The sequence below is a fragment of the Ovis aries genome, chromosome 1 (assembly GCF_016772045.2).
Source record: "Ovis aries strain OAR_USU_Benz2616 breed Rambouillet chromosome 1, ARS-UI_Ramb_v3.0, whole genome shotgun sequence".
Lineage (NCBI taxonomy): Eukaryota > Metazoa > Chordata > Mammalia > Artiodactyla > Bovidae > Ovis > Ovis aries.
Window position 1 is genome coordinate 274874655 of NC_056054.1, and position 27217 is coordinate 274901871.

The 27217-nt window shown below is 42.8% G+C and overlaps 2 long non-coding RNA genes across 2 annotated transcripts in view; both read left to right on the plus strand.

The window, feature by feature from the left end:
• LOC114110669 (uncharacterized) overlaps nt 1–25579 on the plus strand; it is a 39922-nt gene extending 14343 nt beyond the window's left edge. The window contains exon 3 of the long non-coding RNA XR_009595890.1: nt 22231–25579. This is a non-coding gene — a long non-coding RNA (uncharacterized LOC114110669). The remainder of the gene's footprint in view (nt 1–22230) is intronic.
• The window catches only part of LOC132657535 (uncharacterized), a 107071-nt gene that overhangs the window by 70595 nt on the left and 9259 nt on the right, over nt 1–27217 (plus strand). The gene's annotated exons all lie outside the window — the stretch shown is intronic.

The following is a 27217-nucleotide window of genomic DNA, read 5'->3' on the forward strand; positions in this document are numbered from 1 at the left end:
TTATCCAACCACAGCAAAGTTACTGAAATCAGGAAATTTAACATTGATACAGAACCATTCACATTCATATGCAAATTTGTATCCTATCATGCCCCCCCTATCTATCCAGGATCAAAGCCAGAATTTCATGGCCTATATTACTTTTTAATTAGAAATACCAAACAACTTTTTAAAAAACTTTTTTTATGTGAACCATTTTTAAAACCTCTTTATTGGATTTGTTACAAAATTGCTTCCATCTTATGTTCTGCTTGTTTTGGCCCCAAGGCCTGTAGGATCTTAGCTCCCCCACCAGGGGCGGAACCCCACCCACGGCATTACAAGGCGGCATCTTAACCGCTGGAGCACCATAGAAGTCCCAACGGTTTTCTCTTTGAATCAGAAAACGTTTGGCTGTAAACAAGTGTCCGGGGAAAGGAGAGAAAATATCCTCTTAGATGCTGTCTCCGATTTTCCCTGGTCATGTCATATATACTTCTTCTTGATTACTCTGTGTTTTTTTCTTTTTTTTGCTTTTGCTTTATTTGTATTTTATGCTTACATAGAGTAAGTGGCAAGGGACGTTGAAGCCAGGCAGAAGTTTTGGTGCCCACTAAATAAAATGTTTATAGCGAGTGAAGGATGAGGACTGACCTGTTCACTTATTTAGTCACTCATTCATTCAATAACGGTTGTTGGGCACCTACCAAGGTTCACACAAAACACAGGCCTTGAAATAAAATGATTTCAGTTTGTCACTTCAGAGCTCAAAGTATAGCCCGTCTCCGTGTCAGGAGAGTTGTCCACTGACCATCTTTGACCAATAACTGGCTATCTGTTGCTTATGGAAACATACACAGAGACAGAGACACACGCAGACACACACACACACACACACACACACACACAGAGGGGTCAGGACGGTAATGGAATGAAGGCATAAGGTCCCACAGTCTTAAGAGGATAGATCTGATTTAAACACAAGCAATGCAATCTTGACTAGGTGAGAGCCTGTATCCTCATAGGGTCTCCATCCCATGGACGGAGGAGCCTGATAGGTTCCTGGTAGGCTCCTCCGTCCATGGGGTCACAAAGAGTCGAACCCGACTGAGTGACTTCACTTCCTCACTTTATATCCTTATATGTGCCCAGACAGAAAGACTCATAGACTTCAATCAGTAGCTTCTGTGAAAGGAATGTTCTTGTTGTTTCTGAGTTACAGAGTATTGTACATTTTATTTTTAGAAAACACGTGTGTTAAAACTTGGTATTAATCAAATCATCGAGGCATAATTCACGTATAAGAAAATGCACAGACTTAAAGTACCGTTTGATGAGCTGACGAAGGTGTCTGCCTGCTCACCAGCACACACGCGTCGTGTGGATGTCCCCATCACCCAGTACAGGCCCATCCCGCCTCCCCACACCCCTGCCTCCTCCCCTCATCCCACTCTCACGCGCCCACTGCTCTAACTTCTATCGCTGTGAATATAAGGGCTGCAGGTTTTAGAATTTTATGCCAGTGGAATTCTACAGTGTATATTCCTTGGCCTCATTCACATACAGGTTTTGAGATTTATCTACATTATATGTAATTTGTTTATGATTGATGTAGATTTGTCTACACTATTGAAGCTCCTTTTGAATTACTGAGTGGTAATCCATACCGCACTTTGCTCACTCATCTGTGATGAACGTTCGGGTTGCTTTCAGTCTGGGGCTGTTATGAACAACGCTGCTAGGCACGTCCACGGACATTTCTTTCTTCACGTTTGGCGGCACCGGGTCTTCGTTGCTGCACACGGGTTTTTTTCCAGTGTGTGGTGCGTGGACTTCTTTTTGCAGTGGCTTCCCTTCTTGTGAAACACAGGCTCCAGGCGTGCACAGGTTTCAGTACTTGTAGTATGTGGCTCAGTACTTGTGACTCCTGGGCTTAGTTGTTCCACAGCATGTGGAGTCTTCCCAGGCCAGGAATCACACCCGCATGCCCTGCACTGGCAGGGGATTCCGAACCACTGGACCACCTGGGAAGTCTCCACACGCATTAACTGAGGTAGATACATGTTTTCATTTCTCTGGGATACATACCCAGAAGTTCAGTGACTAAATCATGGGATAGGTAAACATTTAACTATATAATAAGCTACCAAATTACTTTCCAAAGCAGCTGGGGCATTTTACTTACCGGCTGTCAGTGACTAAGAGTTTCCACTTCTCTGCACCCTGATCAGCATTGGGAACTGTCAATCTTTTCCCTTTTACCAGTTCTAGTGAGGCTATGGGGCTTCCCAGGTGGCACAGTGGTAAAGAACCCGCCTGCCAAAAGCAGGAGGCACAAGAGATGCAGGTTCTATCCCTGGGTCAGGAAGATCCCCTGGCGTAGGAAATGGCAACTGACTCTAAAATTCTTGCCTGGAAAATTCCATGGACAGAGGAGCCTGGGGGGCTGCAGTCCGTGGGGTCGCACAGAGCTGGACGCGACTGAGCAGGGGCTATTCTTTGCTGCGGTGCTCGGGCTTCTGAGCGTGGGGCCTTCTCTTGTTGTGGAGCACAGGCTCTGGAACGTGGGCTCAGCGGCTGTGCTGCAGCCGCGCGTTCCGGGAAACACACTCACTCGGAAGGACAATGCAGATAGTGGAGTGCAGTTCATTACACCGGCGGGCCCGAGGCAGAGTCTCCTCTTAGTCAAGGACCCCGACCCGTTTTTGTGAAAGCCTTATATACCCTGAGTGTACGTGCTCAAACCCACCTCCCCAAATTCCTTGAAACTAGTCTGGACAAGGTAAAAGAGAGATACGATCAAAGTTAACCCATGACTCATGTGTCACAAGACTAGATAAAAAGTGGATGTTTATCAATAGGCCTGTGGTCGTATCCTGATAAACATAATGGAATTTACCACTTTGTTTTGTTACAGAGATAATTAGCATATTCTTTTAGGCGACGGAGAGTCCAAGTCCAAGTCCTGAGGCTCTTTTATCCGGGGGTCTGGCTTTCCATTGGTCTGCCGCTTCTATAGACGCCGGGCACCAAGTTCAGAGTCCACTGGGAGGGCGACCATGTGTGTAGCCTGATGTTCACAGCCTGGCCTAAGACGGAGTCCAGCTCTGTCTGCTTCCTCCTTCAGTTGTGGCTCACGGGCTGAGTTGCCCCACAGCAGGTGGAATCTCCCCCGACCAGGGATCGAACCCTCATCTCCTGAGCTGGCGGGAGGACTCTTAACCGTTGGCTCAGCAGGGAAGTCCTATATTTTTAACATGTAAGCTGCTTTTCCATTCCAATATAGATTGAGTGGCTCCGTCATGCAGAGGTGTAGTCTGGGGTGTTTGGTGTTTGGGCTGGCGTTCTGAATGTATGCAGGCGGGGATGGGTGAGCGGGGCTGACCTGGAGTTGCCTAGACGAGCGGCGTGCACTGCAGCACGCCCCCTGCTGAACTCCTGGTGCTGAGACAGTCCGCCACGGCGCAGGCTCCCTGCCTGTCCGTCTGAAACGCTGTGGTCTCATCCCTTCACCCTTCGCTCCCTCCTCTAAATCCTGCAAGTACCGGAGGAGAGGACCCAGGCTTTGAGGCAGACCCTGGTGATGGTGGGCTGCAGGCCAGCCCTGGGCCGCCAGTGGCTCTTTCTGTGGGGCCACAGGAGTGTGGGAGTGAGTGGGGGTATGTTTAAACTCTGCTCTATGGCAAACTGGTGTTGATGAGGTTGTATGTCCTGGTTAGTTGAGTCCCTTGCACAGCAAGGAGATCCAACCAGTCCATCCTAAAGGAAGTCAGTCTTGAGTGTTCATTGGAAGGACTGATGCTAAAGCTCAAACTCCAATACTTTGGCCACCTGATGCAAAGAGCTGACTCATTTGAAAAGACCCTGATGCTGGGAAAGAGTGAAGGTGGGAGGAGAAGGGGATGACAGAGGATGAGATGGTTGGATGGCATCACCAACTCAATGGACGTGAGTTTGAGTAAGCTCCAGGAGTTGGTGATGGACAGGGAGGCCTGGTGTGCTACAGTCCATGGGGTCGCAAAGAGTTGGACACGACTGAGTGGCTTAACTAAACAGATAGCAAATCATTCTTGCTAAGACCGTAAGTCCTGGTTGCTTTAGTTACCTTACTCATGCTTATTAAAGTACTCACTGATTTTATTTAGAAAGGAAGAATGGTCCAAAGAAAGAGAGAATGCAGAACTCAAAGTCAAAGTCTTGGGTTGGAATATCAGTTCTTTCATTTGCCCCAAGTGTACCCACAAATAATAAGCAAGTGACACTCAGGGTTGTTGGGAGCATCAAGTAAGAGCACTCTGTGAACTGTGTTACTCAAATGATATTTGAAGTATCTTTCCTTCGTAGCCCCAAAGTTGCTGACATTCAGATCTGAGTCATTTTAAATAGGCTCTGTTGAAATCAAGTGCATAATGGCTTGTCGTTGCTTAGGGATTTACGCTCTTTAAAAGCTCATCAGAAAACGTTTACTTGCTGAATGATTCCCCTGTAGCCTTGAAATACGTTAAAGTTTATTCTACAGAAGGATGGTTTCTAAAGACCTAGGTCATTGTCAATTTGTCATTTGTTAAGAGTCAATGCTTTTGCTGAAGAAGCATTGAAAATACTAAGGAGATAGAGGACTGGAAATTGTGTACCATTATTTATAACATGTAAACAAAAAACCGAAACCTTTCCCCAAAGGCTACAGAAATACATTACTTCAAGTATTATAAAATACACGATTCCATTTTTCCCTGGTATGAGCTAATTTCAATAAGTATTTTGTTGATAACCATTTTCCCTCAACTATAATAGTGATGCAAACTCATAATAGAAAAGTTGGAAATACATGTTTAAGGTTGAAACAGAAATCCACTCATCTACAATCTTTCACTCCAGGGGGAACTTTTAACATTTTAATGAGTATTTTCCAATCATTTGTATACATGGATGTCTATATATTTTTTTAATTTATAAACTATCTTTATATAATTTTGTATGTTGCTTTTTTCCCCAGTTAATAGCATAAAAAAATGCTGAGGTCAATGAATATTCTCAGAAAAAAATAATTTTGAAGTCTGCCTGGTGTTTTACCAAGCTTACCATATCTAAAAATATTTATATATTTTTCCAAATTTTTCTGAAGTTAATCTATTTAAATTAAATTTTATCTACTTAAATTTGTAAATGTTAAATTTGAGTTTCTGAAATAATTCTGAGTTCAGTATAGGGGAAGGAAAGTAAAATACATACATTCAGATATACACGTGAATTTTAAAGGTGCACCATGCATTCTCAAAGTGAAAGTGAAAGTGAAGTCACTCAGTCATGTCTGACTCTTTGCGACCCCGTGGACTGTAGCCTACCAAGCTCCTCCGTCCATGGGATTCTTCAGGCAAGAATACTGGAGTAGGTTGCCATTTCCTTCTCCAGGGGATCTTCCCGACCCAGGGATCGAAGCCAGGTTTTGAACCCAGGTTTCCCACATTGGAGGCAGACGCTTTAACCTCTGAGCCACCAGGGAAGCCCACAGCATTCTCAAAGGCTTCCCTGAGGGTTCAGTTGATAAAGAATCCACTTGCAATGCAGGAGCCCCCGGTTCAATTCCTGGGTCAGGAAGATCCGCTGGAAAAGGGAAACCCACTCCAGTATTCTGGCCTGGAGAATTTCACGGACTGTATATTGCATGGGGTTGCAAAGAGTTGGACATGACTGAGCGAATTTGACTTCACTTCATGCATTCTCAACAGGGATGATAGCACCCCAAAGGAGTAAAAATTGATTTTGTTGGTAAAAAACCTGCCCTTTTAATGGATAAAGCATAGATTATGTTACATATAGAGATATACAATACAACTGTAGTATTAAAATTCATGAGAGAGGGGGCAATTAGGGGAAAAATGGTCTAAAAAGGTTTATAGAGGGGTAATAATGAAAAAATAGGTGGAGAAACACTGTTAGGGGGGCAACTTTGAAAATAGGCTGAGACAATCTAGTAGAGAATTGAATTCTGCAGACAATGCGATTACTTTAAACCTAAGCTCAGATCAAAGAAATCAGTTTCCTTTCTAACATGAAGAGTCTTCTGACGTAGTACTGTGAGTTCTACCTGGTTTTAGGCTCTCATTTCTTTTTGAGTACAGGATGCAGAAGACAGAAAACGTGCAAATTAAGGTTGAAATTCTGTGTCTCAGTTATGTTACACAGCAGCACTATACCATGAAGCTAATCACTGTCAAAGAGCAAACGCATTTCTTCTGCCTTAAAAAACCCAGAATTAATCATTTACCACTTGAAAGAAAATATCAGTTTTTTCTTTGCATTTTAATTTGACAAACTTCAGTGGTTTTCCAAGAGTACGAATTTTCTCATACACAAGTCTAATAATTGAAAAGACATCATTACCACAAGAACAAAAATGATAGCAAGATACATTGACTTAGGGTGTTTCTTTATAGCAGCTTTTTTAAGATATAATTCAATATGATAAAATTTACTCCAGAACATACTCTCATGACTCAATAACAAAAAGTTCAATGATTCCATACACTCAAACTTCTTACAGCAAAATGCAGAAATTTAATGACTGTGGGTGCAGTTTTCTCCTGAGGAAGACATATTCTTATTGTTTAGCAGACTGGATATTATGCCCGTGTGGTCAGCTCACTGTCTGACTTTGCAGGGAGAATATATTGTTGTGGGTGCATTGTGGTTACTATGGAGATGTCCTACTTTCACCAATCATCCTTTCTGCTAATCTCAACTCCAGCCCTGGAAATGGGTATGTCAATAGGTTTTATTGGATTTTACAAAAAAATGAAAAAATGAGTTAGCAGGTCTTGTTAGCTTTTCATTTGACACCTTTATTTAGGCAAATTATTGCATGTGGTCACCTAATTGTTAGTCATGGCAGGACTAAAATGACAAAACTTGCTTGAAGTATGTTCTACTAGAAGCTATCAAGTTTCAGTTTTCAGCCTCCAACAGCATTTTGCAGAACAGTCATGGCGCACTTCTGCTGCTAAGTCACTTCAGTCGTGTCCGACTCTGTGCGACCCCATAGATGGCAGCCCACCAGGGTCCCCCGTTCCTGGGATTCTCCAAGCAAGAACACTGGAGAGGGCTGCCATTTCCTTCTCCAATGCATGAAAGTGAAAAGTGAAAGTGAAGTCACTCAGTCATGTCCGACTTCGCAACCCCATGGACTGCAGCCCACCAGGCTCCTCCATCCGTGGGATTTTCCAGGCAAGAGTACTGGAGTGGGGTGCCGTTGCCTTCTCCTGGCGCACTTCTAGTACATCAGAACTAATCTGTAGCAAAACTGACTTCACTTCCAGATAAAGGTGACTTTTATTTAGTCCTTTTACTGAACAAGTGGTGATTCCAAATGAATGAAAAAGTCCAAACGGAAATGCAAAGTGCAAGAAGTAGTTCTTGCTGTAAGGACTTAAGAGTCTAATTGGTCGATTTCTCTTACCTGTAGAGAAATTAGGCTAGACTCACTAATAAGACTTTATTTTGGCAGAGACTATAAAAAGAAATACAATTTAAAATGGGAATATGACTGGAAAGGGGAAAAGTCAGAAATAATTTAAGGTTATTTGTTATTACTGGTAATTTACATCATTATAGAAGTCCAAGCCAATGTAATAAGATAAGAAAAAAGACAGAAATGTACCTATCTTTGAATATGGAAATCAGTCCTGAATATTCTACTGGAGGGACTGGTGCTGAAACTGAAACTCTAATACTTTGGCCACCTAATGCAAAGAGCTGACTCATTTGAAAAAACCCTGATGCTGGGAAAGATTGAAGGTGGGAGGAGAAGGGGAGGACAGAGGATGAGATGGTTGGATGGTGTCACTGACTCAATGGACATGAGTTTGGGTAGACTCTGGGAGCTGGTGATGGGCAGGGAGGCCTGACGTGCTGCAGTCCATAGGGTCGCAAAGAGTCGGACATGACTGAGCGACTGAACTGAACTGAACTTGAATATGGATAGAAAAATGATGTGAGAGAATAAATGCTCGACTATGAAAAGTGATATTTTTGAGAAGTGGATCCATGAAGTGAAGAGGAGGTCGACCTTTATTTGTTTTCCTCTCTATGTTTCAGGATAGATTGAATTATCTATTTCACCACAAATATACATTAAAAGGTTGCATTTTAAGTTAAAAAAGTTAAGAAATTGACAAAATCATGAAAAAGGATTTACCACAAGCCAGAAAGAAAGCAAAACTAAATCAGTTATCAAAACAGAAGTCACATCAGAAGATTATTGAGAGCTGGAGGAGGAAGTCATAGGTTTGGAGAGCTGGTGAGGTGAGAGTATGTAGCGGTGGATAAAGCGGACACATGGAGAGAGCAACTGGGGAGCCGTCTATGACAGTGAGGTTTCATGCACATCATGAAATGTGGTGTACCCATGGGGTTAGGGTTAAGGTTAGGGATTAAAAATAAAGCACTTCTTTTCTTTCCTGGAACCATTTGAAAGTAAGTTGCAAACATCATGACACTTTACCTTTCGATGTTTCAGCGAGTTTATAATCCACAATAACGGTCAAATCGTAGTAATAGCTGTAGGTTTTATATTTCTTACTGTGTGCCTGGCCCTGGGCTGAATGCTTTGCATTCATCAGCTTATTAATCCTTAAAATAATCTTTTGTGGAAGGTTGCTCCTTTTTGTTGAGGAAGACCAAGATGAGATTCAAGCCTGTCCTCAATTGACTTCCTATTCCATGCTTGAATATAAGATGGACTATAGTTAAGGGCCAAGATGAGTAAAATGACATTCAGTTTCCATCGAACTTCAGAGGAGGGTACAATCATAGCAGACCCGAGCAGTTTAGAAACATTTCCCAGAAATGAATACCTTTGACCTAGACTGACAAGAAGTTTTCTTTTTTTCACTATTGTTAGGGAGATATGTCCTAAGAGCACTGACATTTGTAAATCCATTTTCCTTTTTTATTTCCAAAAGTAAAATTAACTGTATATAAACACTTACTTTTCATCTACTTTTCCTTATACATAACTGCAATGTCATACCCTGAAATAAAGGGTATTATGACACATATTATATGAAATTTATCTTACTTTGATGGCATGAAGCATTTCCATGGTGGAAAATAATAGATTACTGTAAAGGACATTTCTGTGAGTAGCTGTATAGAGAATTTTTAAATCATAGCTGTCGTAGCAGGGCTATCTCTACTGTATATAGAGATGCTTGTGTGTGTGCAAATATATCATCCAGAATGCACAAGATCAAACGTGTGAAGCTAAACACAGCTCATAACTGAACGAAACAAGAGTGAGGTTGCACTGAAACAACTGTGCTCTTTATATCTCCCATTGCAGCAACATTTAAAGAAGGATTAGTTCAGAAAATTTGAGTCAGAAGTGAGGGATGAGTAATACTGTGCTGTGGACTTCATGACTGTTTTGCTGCTGAAGGGACATTATCTAGCGTTCTTCAGCAAGGCAATGGGTTACTGCCTCATTCTTAGATTCCTAACCAGCTTATTTGGAAAAAGTTGAATATAATCTGAAGATTGGTATTGGCAACCTAAGATTGGTATTGGCATCATCTGAATTTAGCACTGAGTTTTATGTTCTAATTTAATGAATAATTGCTTTAATCTCATCTTTACCTCGGAGGGAATGATTTCTGGGGGCTGAATGTTAAACAGTAAGCTTCAAATAGATCAACAGCTTTTTTAGGAAATAAAAAACAAGGTTAGATTGACTCACTCAGTCAAAATACACATGAAAATGTATTAGTGTCTTGACATTTTAACTTTCTTTGTGGATTTAAAAACTCTATCATGATGAAAAGGTCAATGAAAAACATTCATGAGACCCATGATGGGGATGGATTTCGTGTCTCTTAATTTGTACATTCCAGTGGGATTTGGAAGTCTCTAAATTTCATCCCTCTGTATATTCCGCACCCTCACTCACAGATTTCTCCCATTGAGTGTAACATTTTTTGACTCCTATTGTGAATGAGCCAGAAACTTTTCTAAATGGCCTAGGATAGGGTTGAGGGTCCCTATTTTAAGCCAGTGGGGCCATGCTATTTTTAGCTCCTCAGCCACTTTTTATGGAGCATCAACTGTGGTTCCAACACTAAAACTGGAAAAGTGAGCACAGCTTATCTATTTTCCCCCATATAACTCTTAGACCTTACGGATGAGCCTTGCTTTCCCCCGTGTAACTCTCAGACCTTACGGATGAGCCTTGCTTTCCCCCGTGTAACTCTCAGACCTTACGGATGAGCCTTGCTTTCCCCCGTGTAACTCTCAGACCTTACGGATGAGCCTTGCTTTCCCCCATGTAACTCTTAGACCTTACGAATGAACCTTGCTTTTCCGTTTGACAGATGCAGACTCTAGTACAGTGATCCTGGCATACACTTAACAACGGAAAGAACAGTCAGCACCTTTCCAGAGGGAGCCCTCTTTCACACTGCTAGAAGACAGCAAGGTTTTCCGCCTTGGAGTAAGAGACACACTCTAAACTGATGAAGGGGCACACCATTGTGCTACAGGAGGGATTAAATACCCAAAGACATATGTTTTCAGAGTGAAGGAAAGAGCAAAGCACAAAGCTTAGGAAGGCTAACATGAAACAGGGGAGGAGGGATGCACGCTGGCTTTAGGAAGGAGCCAGGGACGCGCTAATGAATTAGCTTCCTTGCCGGTTCAAGATATGACTCATGTTATCAGTATGGACTGAGCATGGGGTCAAGAATAAAGATAAGATTTTTGAAATACTCTTTTGGAAAAATCTAAGAAAATTGTCCCTAATTTGCTTCCCGAATCACATTAGAACCTCCTCTTTAAAATAAATACTGCGCTTTCATGATAGACCATACATGAAGAAAGATGTATGATTTGGCTAGCTTTTCAATGGTACCAAGATAAGGAGACGATTGAACTTTTTATAGCAGATGTATTATAGCTTGTTGTCTTGGCATCTGGAAGGAAGCTGCTAGAGGAAAGTTATGAGCTGCTGGCCCAATTCTAGTCATCAATTTTGTCAGTAATTTGTTCAAAGACATAAAGTTATCCCTTTTCTGTTATAAGAGTGCCACACATTACAAAACCGAAACAGGACCAGCTAACGTAACACACAGCAGAATTAAGAGAGGACTTTGTTATGACAGGCGACAAATCTACAAATAGGACTTCGCAGGAGAGATGCAAATTTCTGGTCTCAGGTTCAAAAACGTATCGTACACTCAAAGAGTGAAGATGTCCTTAAGAGTTCTTAAGAGAAGCACAACAATTCAGAGGGGAGTTATTATGCAGATGAAGGTTCTGAAACAGTATTTTTCATCTTTTCAGTTCTTACTCTTTCGTTTATTTACTTATGTATGCAATTATCATACGGCAAAAGTAACACAGGATTCTTGGCCCTCAAAGGCTTACATTCTAATTGGTAATTAGATAATTACTGGTAATTGCTGGTAAATGCTGAAGGAGGTGGTGAACGGTAAAGGAGAGGGCTGGGCAGGTCTGCAGAAGCAGAGAAGGGAACAGCTCTGCGTTCCCTTCATGGAGGAGCTGAGCTTTAAACTGGATGTTGAGATTAAATAGGAGTTCATGAGAAAGACAGAGCAGGCAGAGCGGGGAGAGGGGACAGTGTGAATGAAGACAGGAGGCTGTTTTGAGCACTGAGCGCACGTTAGATGTGGCGGGAGTTCAGGCCCAAAGCTCAGGCAGGAGCCCACCTTGAAAGGTCTTTTGTGTTCTTAGAGACTAGGGTCTTGGATGCAAACAAATGGCAGTAGGGGTGGGGTGGAGAGTGACTAGTAGATGTGTGGGGTTTTCTTTTTCGTCATTTTATTTATTTTTGGCTGCACAGAGTCTTCACTGTTGCGCGGGCTTTCCCTAGTTGTGGTGAACCGGACTACTCTTCACTGTGTGGGCCTCTCATTGCGGAGGCTTCCTCTGTTGCAGAGCGCAAGCTGTAGGGGGCATGGGCTTCAGTAGCCATGGTGCCTGGGCTCAGTTGCTCCAAAGCATGTGTGATTTTCCTGGAGCAGGGGTTGAACCTGTGTCTTCTGTATCAGCAGGCAGATTCTTAGCCGCTGGACCACCAGGGGTGTATCAGGTTTGTGTTTAAAAGAGATGATTCTGGCCTTTAATATCGTGGTTTTGAGGAGGGCAGTTGAGAGCCTATTAGAGGCAACAGCATAAGGCTAAGATCTGAACTAAGTCCAGGAGTAATAGAGGAAAGGACACAGGAGAAATACTAGGAAGATACTTGAAAGAATCCTATGAGATACAGCCAAAGTGAGCATGTTTAACCTGGAGGAGATAATAAAATGAGCGGGTGTCTTCTGGTTCCTGAAGGACTGTGGTACCTGGCATTGACTAGGATCAGTGGGTGGAGGTCGTGAGTAACAGTGGAAGCTCTCCGACAATGGAAAGGGGCTCCGGTGTAGGCAGTGAGTTCTCTGCCCTTGGAGGTATGCAAGCAAAGCCAAATCACCACCTGTCAGACATGCTGCAGTAAGCACATCCCCCGCTCTGGGAGACAGCTTACGCCATGTAATCCCTACTGTCTCTTTGAAGTCTAAAATTCCATGATTCTTTGATCTCAATAAAAACTCAAGCCATCTGAATGAGCTCCAAGGGACACAGATTTGTATCCTTCCTGAAGGAGCTCTTGAAGCTCCCCTGCAAAATAGAGAAGGGAAACAAATTGGCTGTGAAGCCTAACAAAAACAAACTGACTCCTAGTGCTTTTCAAATCAAAGGCTTTGGGTTTACTCTTGATATGGAGTGAAGATTTCTTATTCCGGATATCGGAAAATCCTCAAGGACTAGCATCATATATATCTCATCTGTCCTATTTCCACGGTCCTGAGCCGAATGCCCAGCACACAGCCGATGCTCAGCAAATGTTGATAAAGAAACAGAGTGGGTGATGGGGCACAGCACCCAGATCTGCCTTCGGGGTTAAGGACCCATTTCCTTGGCTGCTGGGAGTATGGTCAGCAGACAGCCTGCAACCCTCTTCAGACCCTCGCTTGGCTGGGCAGAGCAGCCTCTTTCTGGGGCAGCCACCATCTGGGAGCTGGTCGGTGGGAGGGCGCAGGGCCTGGCCTCCCTGTGTGCCCACCCTGCCAGCTCTGCGGAGCACCTTCAGTCCAGAGTTCCCTGTGGGGCTGGCTGGGGCCTCGGTTGTGACTACAAGCTCAGCCCAACCCCTTCCTCTGCCCGGGCCGGCTTCCTTCCTTCCTTTCTGTGGGTCTTGGTCCCGATAATACTCCTGATGAACCTCCTGCCCACTAATCTCCATCTCAGAGTCAGTTTATCAGGGTATCCATCCCAGGGAGTGACTGTCTGAATGCAACTCCATTTCGTTTTTGACAGAATTCTATGGGACCCAGAATGAAGGGTCCTGGGCGATGGCACCCCACTCCAGCACTCTTGCCTGGAAAATCCCATGGACGGAGGAGCCTGGTAGGCTGCAGTCCATGGGGTCTCGAAGAGTCGGACACGACTGAGCGACTTCACTTTCACTTTTCACTTTCATGCATTGGAGAAGGAAATGGCAGCCCACTCCAGTGTTCTTGCCTGGAGAATCCCAGGGACGGGGGAGCCTGGTGGGCTGCCGTCTATGGGGTCTCGAAGAGTCGGACACGACTGAGCGACTTCACTTTCACTTTTCACTTTCATGCATTGGAGAAGGAAATGGCAGCCCACTCCAGTGTTCTTGCCTGGAGAATCCCAGGGACGGGGGAGCCTGGTGGGCTGCCGTCGATGGGGTCTCAGAGAGTCGGACACGACTGAAGCGACTTAGCAGCAGCAGCAGCAGGGCTGTTAACAGCTTGATAAGCTGTGTGCTCAGTTTCTTTCCAGCGGGCCTTTCCATTTTGTGTGAGATGATAGGAATAAAGCCTTTTCCGTGAATGGACGCTGCCAACCACCCTCCACCCTTTCCTCTCCGGTGTTCCTACGCGTCTCACAGCACTAACTGAGGTTTGGCGTGCGCGCCAAGGCCGGGCCTTCTGAGCATGTTCATTGGGGGCCTGATTCACTGCTGTTTGGCCTTGGTGTGTTTCCGTTTGATTTCGGATCATCATTAATCTTCCTGGAACAGCCTCCAGGGGCTGATGGTGGCCTGGCCTATGCACTGATACAAGCAGAATTATTCAGAAGTTCATGTATCATCCCCTCTTCTGACACCCTTTATCCTCTTAAATTCGCCACAGTACTTAGAGGGAGAAGGAGAAGATGGGAGGGGAAAGTCGTGATTGTCTGAGCTTCAGCAAAGGGGCCACGACTGGGCTGCTGGTGACATGACAGATTCAGCAGCTGGTGACCTAGGGCTGGAGGGAGACACTTCACAGAGGGCACCGGGGTTGTTCAACACCGAGAAAATCCCTCCTAACCTGTGGGCCTACCATCTGTTGGTATGCGAACATCAGAACCTCACAGGGGCCTTTTCTGTCTCCAGATGTCTCCCCTGGGGACTCTCTTTCACCTGGACAGGACCTCAGATCTCGAGTCATGCTGGGAAGCCAGAACAGATGAGAAGTGGGGAACAGCACCATGGTCGAGTAGACACACTCCAGAGCCAGGTTCAAATCCTGGTTCTTCCACTTGCTAGCTGGTTGATCTTGGACAAGTGACTTAGCCTCTGTGCCTCAATTTTCTTATCTGTAAAATGACAGTGATTGTAATAGTGTCTGCTGCTGCTGCTGCTGCTGCTAAGTCACTTCAGTTGTGTCTGACTCTGTGTGACCCCATAGACGGCAGCCCACCAGCCTCCCCCATCCCTGGGATTCTCCAGGCAAGAACACTGGAGTGGGTTCCCATTTCCTTCTCCAATGCATGAAAGTGAAAAGCAAAAGTGAAGTCGCTCGGTCGAATAGTGTCTAACGATTGTCTAATTCACAATGTGAGGGTTATATGGGTTAATACATATCTGCTACTTAAAACACTCCTTTGTGGCTCAGCTAGTAAAGAATCCATCTGCAGTGTGGGAGACCTGGCTTCGATCCCTGGGTTGGGAAGATCCTCTGGAGAAGGGAAAGGCTGCCCACTCCAGTATTCTGGCCTGGAGAATTCCATGGACTGTATAGTCTGACTCATGTCACAAAGAGTCGGACATGACTGAGCACCTTTCACTTTCACTTAAAACAGTGCCAAGAACACAGTAAGCACTGTATGTGCTTTGAAAACTTAATAAAAATCTGTAGGAGTAACAAAATAATACATCGAGAAGAACGTTTGGCCTGGAGATGGGGCCATAGGACTGGCCGCCTCAAGTTCAGAAGTCTCCACTGACAAATTCTGACCACAGACCATGCAACCGCAAAGTAAAATGTGGACCTAAAGATTCAGACTGTGGCTCAGATCATGAACTCCTTATTATCCAATTCAGACTTAAATTGAAGAAAGTAGGGAAAACTGCTAGACCATTCGGGTATGACCTAAGTCAAATCCCTTATGATTATACAGTGGAAGTGAGAAATAGATTTAAGGGCCTAGATCTGATAGATAGAGTGCCTGATGAACTATGGAATGAGGTTCGTGACACTGTACAGGAGACAGGGATCAAGACCATCCCCATAGAAAAGAAATGCAAAAAAGCAAAATGGCTGTCTGGGGAGGCCTTACAATAGCTGTGAAAAGAAGAGAGGTGAAAAGCAAAGGAGAAAGGGAAAGATATAAGCATCTGAATGCAGAGTTTCAAAGAAGAGCAAGAAGAGATAAGAAAGCCTTCTTCAGCGATCCATGCAAAGAAACAGAGGAAAAGAACAGAATGGGAAAGACTAGATTGAGATCTCTTCAAGAAAATTACAGATACCAAGGGAACATTTCCTGCAAAGATGGGCTTGATAAAGGACAGAAATGGTCTGGACCTAACAAAGCAGAAGATATTAAGAAGAGGTGGCAAGAATACACGGAAGAACTGTACGAAAAAGATCTTCACAACCAAGATAATCATGAAGATGTGATCACTAATCTAGAGCCAGACATCTTGGAAAGTGAAGTCAAGTGGGCCTTAGAAAGCATCACTACGAACAAAGCTAGTGGAGGTGGTGGAATTCCAGTTGAGATGTTTCAAATCCTGAAAGATGATGCTGTGAAAGTGCTGCACTCAATATGCCAGCAAATTTAGAAAACTCAGCAGTGGCCACAGGACTGGAAAAGGTCAGTTTTCATTCCAATCCCAAAGAAAGGTAATGCCAAAGAATGCTCAAACTACCACACAATTGTACTCATCTCACATGCTAGTAAAGTAATGCTCAAAATTCTCCAAGCCAGGCTTCAGCAATACATGAACCGTGAACTCCCTGATGTTCAAGCTGGTTTTAGAAAAGGCAGAGGAACCAGAGATCAAATTGCCAACATCCGCTGGATCATGGAAAAAGCAAGAGAGTTCCAGAAAAACATCTATTTCTGCTTTATTGACTATGCCAAAGCCTTTGACTGTGTGGATCACAATAAACTGTGGACAATTCTGAAAGAGACGGGAATACCAGATCACCTGAACTGCCTCTTGAGAAATCTGTATGCAGGTCAGGAAGCAACAGTTAGAACTGGACATGGAACAACAGACTGGTTCCAAATAGGAACAGGAGTCCATCAAGGCTGTATATTGTCACCCTGCTTATTTAACTTCTATGCAGAGTACATCATGAGAAATGCTGGGCTGAAGAAACCGCAAGCTGGAATCAAGATTGCCCGGAGAAATATCAATAACCTCAGATATGCAGATGACACCACCCTTATGGCAGAAAGTGAAGAAGAGCTGAAAAGCCTCTTGATGAAAGTGAAAGAGGAGAGTGAAAAAGGTGGCTTAAAGCTCAACATTCAGAAAACGAAGATCATGGCATCCGGTCCCATGACTTTATGGGAAATAGATGGAGAAACAGTGGAAACGGTGTCCGACTTTATTTTGGGGGGCTCCAAAATCACTGCAGATGGTGATTACAGCCATGAAATTATAAGACGCTTACTCCTTGGAAGAAAAGTTATGACCAACCTAGATAGCATATTCAAAAGCAGAGACATTACTTTGCCAACTAAGGTTGGTCTAGTCAAGGCTATGGTTTTTCCTGTGGTCATGTATGGATGTGAGAGTTGGACTGTGAAGAAGGCTGAGCACCGAAGAATTGATGTTTTTGAACTGTGGTGTTGGAGAAGACTCTTGAGAGTCCCTTGGACTGCAAGGAGATCCAACCAGTCCATTCTGAAGGAGATCAGCCCTGGGTGTTCTTTGGAAGGAATGATGCTAAGGCTGAAACTCCAGTACTTTGGCCACCTCATGAGAAGAGTTGACTCATTGGAAAAGACTCTGATGCTGGGAGGGATTGTGGGCAGGAGGAGAAGGGGACGACCGAGGATGAGATGGCTGGATGGCATCACGGACTCGATGGACATGAGTCTGAGTGAACTCCGGGAGATGGTGTTGGGCAGGGAGGCCTGGCGTGCTGTGATTCACGGGGTCACAAAGAGTTGGACACGACTGAGCGACTGGACTGAACTGAAAGATTCGGAAGCTCCACTGCTGGTTTTTCTCTGTTACAGACTTTGCATTGAATAAGCAATTCTAACGGCAAGATGGATGTGCAGAGCGTGCAGCTGTCAGCAAAATGGCCAAGTGTAGGCAGTGTTAAAGTTGGGCCCCCAGAACTAAGAGATAAAATGACAAAGGAAATAAGAATATTCATAGCTGCCTGAAAGGCAAATATAGAACGGTTAATTTTAGTGTCTCAGACGTGCTTACGTCAATACGCCTTCTAGTCGTGTTAATGGGGTGACTAAGTGCCATGGTACAAACCACATATACATGAAGTGAGTGAGCCCAGCTGGTAAACATGACGTGGAGAGTCATAGGAATATGTTGGGTATGTGTATATCTATCACGTGTTAGCCAAAGAGAAGAAAACGAAACAGAAATTTCTCCCTTCTCAAGGTAGTCAGTTCAGTTCAGTCGCTCAGTCGTGCCCAACTCTTTGCGACCCCATGAATCGCAGCACGCCAGGCCTCCCTGTCCATCACCAACTCCTGGAGTTCACTCAGACTCACGTCTATTGAGTCGGTGATGCCATCCAGCCATCTCATCCTCTGTCATGCCCTTCTTCTCCTGCCCCCAATCCCTCCCAGCATCAGAGTCTTTTCCAATGAGTCAACTCTTCGCATGAGGTGGCCAAAGTATTGGAGTTTCAGCTTTAGCATCATTTCTTCCAAAGAACACCCAGGGCTGATCTCCTTTAGGATGGACTGGTTGGATCTCCTTGCAGTCCAAGGGATTCTCAAGAGTCTTCTCCAACACCACAGTTCAAAAGCATCGATTCTTCGGTGCTCAGCTTTCTTCACAGTCCAACTCTCACATTCATACATGACCACTGGAAAAACCATAGCCTTGACTAGACCAACCTTTGTGGGCAAAGTAATGTCTCTGGTTTTTAATATGTTATCTAGGTTGGTCATAACTTTCCTTCCAAGGAGTAAGCATCTTTTAATTTCATGGCTGCAATAAGTGTAAACCCAGAGTAACCCAACTCTTGGGGCTTTTAAGATGTAAATATGTCAGGAATATATTTTTCCAAAAAGAATCCCCAAAGGATGGCTCTTTGTGTTATCCCCCTTTGCTGAGCAAAACATGATTTAAATTTTGAAAAATAGCAAGTACAATGAATATTGCTATTAATTGTGTTAAAGTGAAAGTGAAAACGTTCAGTTGTGTCCGACTCTTTGTGACCCCAAGGACTGTAGCCTACCAGGTTCCTCCGTCCATGGGATTCTCCAGGCAAGAATACTGGGGTGGGTTGCTGTTTCCTTCTCCAGAGGATCTTCCTGACCCAGGGATCAAACCTGGGTCTCCCGCGTTGTAGGCTGATCCTTTACCTTCTGAGCCCCAGGGAGGTCCAATTGTGTTAGAAGTGGTGTGGTCACTACTAGCCACTATGCTCAGGAGTTTTTTTTGATGGATGTAGTTTCAAAGCAAGAGGTAGGGGGGCATTGGGTTTCTGTTAAAAGCAACTCTTGTATGTTACATGCTCCAGAGATGTTAAATACCAGACTTCCCTGGTGGCTCAGACAGTAAACCGTCTGCCTACAATGCGGGAGACCTGGATTCAATTCCTGGGTCAGGAAGATACTCTGGAGAAGGATATGGCAACCCACTCCAGTACTTTTGCCTGGAAAATCCCATGGGCAGAGGAGCCTGGTAGGCTACAGTCCCTGGGGTTGCAAAGAGTTGGACATGACTGAGCGACTTCACTTTCACTCTATTTTTGGAGTCTTTGTTTGCCATGCATTCAAGTTAAGGTAAAATCAACACAAAAGAAATAGGTGAATGGATGTATAATACTGAGATTAAAATTAATGGGTGCAGGCTAAGTCGCTTCAGTTGTGTCTATTTGTGACCGTATAGACCGTAGCCTGCCAGGCTCCTCTCCCGTGGGATTCTCCAGGCAACAGTATTGGAGTGGGTTGCCATGTTCTTCTCCAGGGAATCTTCCTGACCCAGGAATCAAACCCACATCTCTTACATAACAGGCAGATTCTCTACCATCTGATCCAGGGAGGCCCTTTAAAATTAGTGTTAAAATATAAAACAAGTGTCAAACATGTGTTAAAAAGAATAGTAACAAGCTGAGAGCCCTCTTAAGTCATGTGAGACATTCAGTTACTCTGGCAGTAACCGTGGGGGCCTCCCTCCTCATAACAACTGTGTTAAATACATCCTCAGTAGTGATAATATTTGTTGAAAGTTAACTTGATTTTAACAGTTTTACTAGGAAAATTATCATTGATTTTGTTTTTCCCTTTTAAAATGTTTGAGTCATTCTTTCATTTCTTTTGGAGCTGGACCATTTTCTGTGGCCTCTGAAAAGCTCCTGGAGTTTGGGCATTGAGCTGATGGAGTCTAAGGAATGAAACAGCCCTGTTACTGTGGGTTTTGGGTCTTAGTTTCCTCATCTGTGAAGAAAGTGTTTGCCAAACTGAAACACACAGCGCCTTCGTTGGGATGTAAATCCTCTCTCGTGGGCTCCTGGTGGAGGTGGGGGCGGGGGCGGTGGAGGCAGGGATGCATTGCACTGGAATCTCCTTCTGAGGCAGGGTCGGGGTACAGAATTTGCCTTTGGTGAGCGTGTCTCTAGGATTCTGCCATGGCCAATGTTTCCCTGAAAAATCCTCCATGAAGTCAGCTGTCTAGCCGCATCCCTTGCATTTCCTGCGGCTGCGCTGTCCAGTACGGTAGCCAGTAGCCACAGGTGGCTGTGTAAATTTAAGTTAATTAAAATGAAATGAAAGAATTCAGTTCCCCCCTGGCAATAGACAAGCTTCCAGCAGACACGCTGCACAAGGCCAGTGGCCACTGCACGGGGCGGTACATGTGCCGGCCACCCCCATCACTGTGGAAAGTCCAGTCGGATGGTGCTGTTCCATAGTCTTGGCATCTGGTTTCCTTTCAAAGGAAACCACTTGCTCTTTCAAGAGCCAAGTGAGTTAAACAACAGCAATGTTTGTGAAGTATAATGTATATACCCGAAAGCTCATCCATTTTACGTGAACAAGTCAACGATTTTTAGTAAATTTACCAGAGTTTCTTTTCTGAAGCAGAAAACACAGAAAACGATAAAAGTGACAGTTCTCCCGAGGATGGTGCATAGCTAACACAATTTCAGATGACAAGGAGAAAGGTTGATCCATTACACACTTGGATGGGTGCCTTAGGATCTTGAAGCTTAATTCTCTCCTGGAACTCCAGGTGAAAAAGACAAAGCTATTAATAATTTGGCAGCATTTTAAATTATATAAGAGAAATATAAATAAATACAGCTGAATGTCCCTAATTCAGACAGCGGTGCAACTGCATTGTATAACCAAATTTGGCAACTATTGTGGTTATGCTGCAATATACCACAACCTTTCCCTTCCTTCCTTCATAAACAGAACTATCTTTCTGAGAAACGGAGACCTCATAACCATCACCTACGATTAATGTAAAGCTGCTTTGAATCTACTCACACGCTGCACTGTTATGTCAGTATTAATACTGCATTCCTCATGATTCAGGTATTGTCTTTGTTGTTGCATAAACATTCTTTTTAACGCAGTTGTAAGGGATGTTGCGTGTTGTTTTGTTTAGCCTTTGTTTACTTCATGCATCTTTACAGTCTCATTTTCTGGGATATCAACAGCATCTATAGACTTGCTACAGAGCATTTCAGTTCATTGATTTCACACTGTGTTCTTACCCTGGCCCCTATTTAGTGCCATGTCAATATTTCCAGTGAATTGGCCTTATAAGTAAGGCTACAGTGATAATACCTGTTGCTTAGGTATGAATATTTGTTCCTCCCCCTCCCCCTACCACCCTGACAAATTCACATGTGGAAATCCTGACACCCAGTGTGATAGTGTTATAATTCGGGGCCTTTAGCAGGTGATTAAAGTGAACAGGGTGGGGCCCTTATGAATGGGATTAGTGCCCTCATAAAAAAATATCCCACAAAGCTCCCTAGCCCTTTCCTCCATGGGAGGACACAGCAAGAAGATGCTGGCTATGAATCAGGAGTTGGATTCTCATTGGAAAGAGGCTGTGCTGGCACCCTGATCTTGGACTTCCCAGCCTACAGAACTCAAAGAAGTACATTTCTGTTGTTTATAAGCTACCTGTATTTTTAATATTTTGTTATAGCAGCACAAATGGGATGAGAAACTTATTCATTTTTTTCTTCCAGGTCATTTATAAATATGCATGTTATTTATATATATACATGAATACATATGTATATATAAATAGGTATGTTTATATACGTACAAGTTTGTGAAATATTATCATTATCTATGTTGTCTTATCCAAAATAGTAGCCATTAGCCACATGAAATATAGCTAGTCTGAACTGATATGTGCTTTAGATGTAAAATACACACTGGATCTTGAAGATTAATGTGAACAAAAGAATGCAAAGGATATCATTAATAATTTTTATATTGCTTATATGTTGAAATAATAATTTTTATATTCTGGATCCTATACATTATTAAAATTAATTTCCTCTGTCTCTTTGGACATTCAAACTGTGGCTATTAGAAATCTTAAATTACATATGTGGTTCACATTATATTAATATTTCTTTTGGATAGCACTGGTCTGATGCCTTTAAATTATTTCTGGATTTTCGATTTATTTAATTAATTTATGCAAATAGTTCAAAAGAATCTGAAATGCAGTTCTTGGGTGCCATCTCAAAAATGACAGAATGATCTCTGTTGGTTTTCAAGGCAAACCATTCAATATCACAGTAATCCAAGTCTGTGCCCCAACCACTAATGCCAAAGAAGCTGAAGTTGAATGGTTCTATGAAGACCTACAAGACTGTTTAGAACTAACACCAAAAAAAGATGTCCTTTCCATCACAGGGGACTGGAATGCAAATCTAGGAAGTCAAAGAGATACCTGGAGTAAAGGCAAGTTTGGCCTTTGAGTACAGAATGAAGCCAGGCAAGGGCTAACAGAGTCTTGTCAATAGAATGCACTGGTCATAGTAAACACCCTCTTCCAACAACACAAGAGAAGATGCTACTCATCGACATCACCGGATGGTCAATACCAAAATCAGACTGATTGTATTCTTTGCAGCCAAAGATGGAGAAGCTCTATACAGTCAGTAAAAACAAGACTGGGAGCTGACTGTGGCTCAGATCATGAACTCCTTATTGCCTAATTCAGACTTAAATTGAAGAAAGTAGGGAAAACCACTAGACCATTCAGGTATGACCTAAATCAAATCCCTTATGATTATACAGTGGAAGTGACAAATAGATACAAGGGATTAGATCTGATAGAGTGCCTGAAGAACTATGGACAGAGGTTTGTGACATTGTATAGAAGACAGGGATCAAGACCATCCCCAAGAAAAAGAAATGCAAAAAAGTAAAATGGCTGTCTGAGGAGGCCTTACAAATAGCTGAGAAAATAAGAGAAGCTAAAGGCAAAGGAGGAAAGAAAAGATATGCCCATTTGAATGCAGAGTTCCAAAGAATAATTTACTTATACAAATACTTTATCTCGCTCAGTCGTGTCCGACTCTTTGCGACCCGTGGACTGTAGCCCACCAAGCTCCTCTGTCCATGGGATTCTCCAGGCAAGAATACTGGAGTGGGTTGCCATTTCCTTCTCCAGGGGATCTTCCTGACCCAGGGATCGAACCCAGTTCTCCCACATTGCAGGCAGACACTTTAACCTCTGCACCACCAGGGAAGCCCCTCCAAAGAATAGCAAGGAGAGAAAAGAAAGCCTTCCTCAGTGATCAATGCAAAGAAATAGAGGAAAACAATAGAATGGGAAAGACTAGAGATCTCTTCAAGAAAATTAGAGACACCAAGGGAACATTTCAGGCAAAGATGGGCACAGTAGAGGGCAGAAAAGTAAGGACCTAAGAAGCAGAAGATATTAAGAGGAGGTGGCAAGAATATACAGGAGAACTATACAAAAAGGATCTTCATGACCCAGATAATCACGATGGTGTGATCACTCACCTAGAGCCAGACATCCTGGAGTCTGAAGTCAAGGGGGCCTCAGGAAGCATCACTATGAACAAAGCTAGTGGAGGTGATGGAATTTCAGTGGAACTGTATCAAATCTCAAAAGATGATGCTGTGAAAGTGCTGCACTCAGTATGCCAGCAAATTTGGAAAATTCAGCTGTGGCCACAGAACTAGAAAAGGTCAATTTTCATTTTAATTTCAAAAAAGGCTTTGCCAAGGAATGTTCAAACTACCGCACAATTGTACTCACATCACATGCTAGCAGAGTAATGCTCAAAACTCTCCAAACAAGGCTTCAACAGTACGTGAACTGAGAACTTTCAGATGTTCAAGCTGGATTTAGGAAAGGAAGAGGAACCAGAAATCAAATTGCTAACATATGTTGGATCATAGAAAAAGTGAGTGAGTCCAGAGAAACATCTATTTCTGCTTTATTGACTATGCCAAAGCCTTCGACTGTGTGGATCACAATAAACTGTGGACAATTCTGAGAGAGATGGGAATACCAGACCACCTGACCTGCCTTCTGAGAAATCTGTATGCAGGTCAGGAAGCAACAGTTATAACTGGACATAGAACAACAGACTGATTCTAAATTGGGAAAGGAGTACATCAAGGCTGTATATTGTCACCCTGCTTATTTAACTTCTATGCAGAGTACATCATGAGAAATGCTGGGCTGGAAGAAGCACAAGCTGGAATCAAGATTGCTGGGAGAAATATCAATAACCTCAGATATGCAGATGACACCACCCTTATGGTAGGAGGTGAAGAAGAACTAAACAGCCTCTTGATGAAAGTGAAAGAGAGTGAAAAAATTGGCTTAAAACTCAACATTCAGAAAACAAAAATCATGGCATCCGGTCCCATCACTTCATGTCAAATAGGTGGGGAAACAATGGAAACAGTGACAGACTTTATTTTCTTGGGCTCCAAAATCACTGCAGATGGGGACTGCAGCCATGAAATTAAAAGACACTTGCTCCTTGGAAGGAAAGTTATGACCAACCTAGACAGCATATCAAAAAGCAGAGACATTGCTTTGCCAACAAAGGTCCATCTAGTCAAAGCTATGGTTTTTCCAGTAGTCATGTATGGATGGGAGAGATGGACTATATAGAAAGCTGAGCGCTGAAAAATTGATGCTTTTGAACTGTGGTGTTGGGGAAGACTCTTGAGAGTCCTTTGGACTATGAGAAGAGCAAACCAGTCCATCCTAAATGAAATCAATCCTAAATATTCATTGGAAGGACTAATGCTGAAGCTGAAACTCCAGTACTTTGGCCACCTGATGTGAAGAACTGACTCCTTGGAAAAGACCCTGATGCTGGGAAAGATTGAAGACAGGAAAAGGGGACAACAGAGGATGAGATGGTTGGATGGTGTCACTGACTTGATGAACATGAGTTTGTGCATGCTCCGGGAGTTAGTGATGGACAGGGAGGCCTGGCGTGCTACAGTCCACAGTCACAAAGCATTGGACATGCCTGAGCGACTGAACTGAACTGACCTGAATAGTTCATACCTAATTCCCGTGATTCTTATAATTATTTTAATAATTTATAGTAACTTGAAATAGAACATGAGTACAATGATACCTTTAGGTAGTACTTGGCATTAGTGATTTCTATGTTTACAGATGATGTGTTCCACAAATTTATAAAGTTCTACATATTTATATCATGAGAACTTTTACTTTATAGTTCATTAAACCTTTTCATTAGCTTAAAAATATTGTTATCTTTTCTAATTTTAGGCTTTGCAGGTACCTTATTTCTGCTTTATTTATTATATATTTATTTTTCTATTTGTATTTTACATATTTTAAGCCAATTTATTCTGAGTTGACATCATTGACTTTTTTCATTTTTTAATAACTTGTTTATTTCTACTTTCTAAATATAGCTGCATTCACTTACCCAAACAGAATTTAAAATTTCATTTTTTCCCTGTTTTTATATATGATTTTTTTTCTTCTGGAATATAGCAAGCTAATTTTGTATTTGACTTTTGCTAAGGTAGTAATCCACTGTGCATATTTCCTTATTTTTATGATTAATTTTTATTAAATATTTTGCTATAATATACCAACTTTGCATTCTTTGAATAAATCCTGCTTTTTCCATATCGGACAATTTTCAGACCTATTACATTTTGTTTGTTAAGATTTTGCATCTTTGTTTCATTAATGAGAATTTCTAGCCCTGCTAAGGCCCCAACAAATTTACTTAGGAAATATTGTTCCCTACAGAAACAAACCATACTGAAATATATGTATTTGGGGAATAATTTAAGTAGCGTAAGGGGTTATTTATTCTTCAAAAGCTAGAAAAGTCTCCAGTTAGGTGTCAGGGTCGTATGTATCTCACTTTTCCTGTTCGTATATCATGAATTAACAATATTTTCTGTTCCTTACTGCATATGCTTTTTGTTACATTTGTAAGAAATCATACGCACATGATTACTAAATCAATTATCCATAGACTCATCGCCAAGAGCAGTGTTCTTGACCTTTTCATTTTTATGGGCTTAGTCACACTCCTTATTTGTTTGCTTTTACACAAAGATGTGTAATCATAACAAAAAACGGCAGCTGACATTAAGTGGAAATTTTCTCTACACCAGAAATGCGGTGGGTTCAGTATCTTCTTCGCACCTTCAGAGAAACTCCAGAAAGTAGACACTGTGTTAAGCCTCACTTTAAGGAAGGTGAGGCTTTGAGAGATGACATCTTCTTCCCAAGGTCACCCAGGCAGTCAAAATTAAACGAGCTCAAACCCAGGCTTGTTTGCTTCCAAAGGCATGACCAGCATAAAGCACAGAGCCTACGGTGTGAACAAGCACGAAGCTGGAACAGATTTGCCCGCCGTCACCCAGTCCCTCCCGGGCTTGGTGTAGTGTGAAACTCAGCTGCTAATAAGAGTATGAGAGAAATTCACACTCCCAGTGAACTGGTGTTGAATAAATGAATTACCCTTGGCCTCAGAAAATAAGCCTTCAAATCTCTGCATCATCCTGTCTGAGCAAAACTCCTAGGAAGGAAGATCCCTCTGCTTAGGCCAGGTCACAGGAGTGTGGGTCCCTCAGACCTCACTCCCCTGCTTCAGATCATCCAAAGCGTCTCGAATTTAAGGGCCGAGATGATGTCTGCCGGAGAGCCCAGCTTCCTCTTCCTCTGTCCCCGTTTATCCACCACTGCCTCCATCTGCAGAAGAGGGACATATATTCCACAAATACCCTGAGTGCTTCTTAACACAACTTTTAGCTGTTTTAGCTGTCTTCTCCCTGATTACACTCATTTGTAATTTCTCCTTTTCATCAGGCCAATGATTTATCAATTTTGCCATTTTGTCAAAATGCAAACTCCTATTCTGTTGGCTTCCTGTGATTATTCCTCCTTCATTTAAAAACTTCCGGTTGCATTTTTTTTGCTTTCCTTCTTTAGTTTGGCTTACTATTCTGTTTTAAATTCCTTATTCTGTTTTAAAGCTCCTTAGGTACAGAATTAATTCGTGATGTTTCTATCCTCATTTTATTGTTAGTATATATTTAAGGAGATACATTTTCTGGCCACAGTTCTGTCGGCATCTTACTAATTGGAAGGATCTGTTGCGCTTGTATGGTTGCTGTGTTAAAAAATACTTTTGCTGCTGTAACTTTATGTAATTTAATGCAGGGTTTAAAATTTTAATTCCCATGTGATTTGTTTCTGCAGAATTTT